Source organism: Urocitellus parryii, chromosome 7, assembly GCF_045843805.1.
Source record: "Urocitellus parryii isolate mUroPar1 chromosome 7, mUroPar1.hap1, whole genome shotgun sequence".
NCBI lineage: Eukaryota > Metazoa > Chordata > Mammalia > Rodentia > Sciuridae > Urocitellus > Urocitellus parryii.
Genome location: NC_135537.1, coordinates 150,820,745 through 150,822,444, shown reverse-complemented (window position 1 = coordinate 150,822,444; position 1,700 = coordinate 150,820,745).

The window sequence follows — 1,700 nt, the reverse complement described above, 5'->3', positions numbered from 1 at the left end:
TGCTAATCTCCACATCCAGTTCTGAAGAACTATGAGCAACCAAAAAATGCTAGTGGTACCTGAGCAATCCTTGATTTCTTCATTTAGTAACCATTTTTTGGTACCTTCCACATAAAAAGCTACATAGGAACACATAGTTTACAGGCATGTATTTAAATCCTTTTCAGAAGGATTTAAGGAAGGGCTGGGTAACCCACCCACGTCTGCAATCCCAGTGGCTCAAGACACTGAGGCAGGAGGATCACAAGTTCAAGGCCAGCTTCAGCAATTTAGTGAGGTCCTAAGCAACTTAATGAGACCTTGTCTTAAAATAAAAAATAAAGGGGCTGAGGATATAGCTCAGTTGGTAGAGTGCTTTCTTTGCATGCACAAGGAAGGCCCTGGGTTCAATCCCCAGCACCACAAAAAAATAAAATAAAAAATAAAAAAAGGTTAGGGATGTGGCCCAGTGGTTAAATGTCCCTGGGTTCAATCCCAGTGTTAAAATAATAATAATAACAATAATAATGACTCTCCTTTTGTAAATAGGTGAATTATTTTTTTAAGAGAGAGTGAGAGAGGAGAGAGAGAGAGAGAGAATTTTTAATATTTATTTATTTATTTTTTTTAGTTCTCGGCGGACACAACATCTTTGTTGGTATGTGGTGCTGAGGATCGAACCCGGGCCGCAAGCATGCCAGGCGAGCGCGCTACTGCTTGAGCCACATCCCCAGCCCCAATACGTGAATTATTATAAGAAATCATTTGCAAAGCTGGAATTAACTAAAGATCTGTTATGCTAAAGACAGAAAAGTCAAAAGTAGTTTCATTTTCAGGGAGGAAGTTGGAGAAGGAGTGGACCGTGACCAGGACTGATTAAACTGACCTTTTATTCTGCCATAAACAGATAAACAGGGCTAAGTCAAGATATTGCAAACAATTATACAAAGTGTTGGTCTCTCAAATGAATATAATCCAGCCTTCCAGACACTGTACGGCATTAGTTCTTTTGCACCTCTCCTGCAATATGATTGTATCACAGTTAATTATTTATTCATCCAAATTTTCAATCATTCACTCATTGAACATTGATGGAAGCCTTGATATGGGCCAAGTACAATGTCAAAGGCCAGGTACAGAACAGAGCGAGACACGGTTCCTATAATCCAAAAGCTCAGCCCAAGAAGGGGGAGGAGACATGTAAAAAATTAATTGCAATATAACATGAGAGGTACTCTAATGCATGTCCTGATAGCCTGGGGGCAGAGTCTTCAGAAAGGAGGTGACATTTAAGTGGATCTGTGACAGAACGTTTTCTAGACTGAATTTTCAGAGTCATTGAAAGCCCCTGAGGAGCCAGATAAGTAGCTGGTACACAGGGATCTGAGGGTATCAGAGAATCAGAAGAGGAGGCTAAAATATTAAGTGGGGCAAAAGGTCAGTGGCTTGGAGCTTCACAGACCTAGTGGTGGGCATTGGACTTTATAGATAAAAGTGACTCGTTGGAGGTTTTTAAGTAAAGGAGTGATGATATTTGGGGTTTTAGAAGGACATTTTGGCATCAGTCTGAAAGAAGAGTTTTAGTAGAGGAGGGATTGGAAGCAAAGAAATCAACAGAGATGCCATTTCAATAATCTAGACAAGAAATAATAATGTCTTGAGGATTGAAAAAGAGGAACAGAGGAGTTCAAAGAAGAATTGAGAGGTTGAATGAAGGCTTG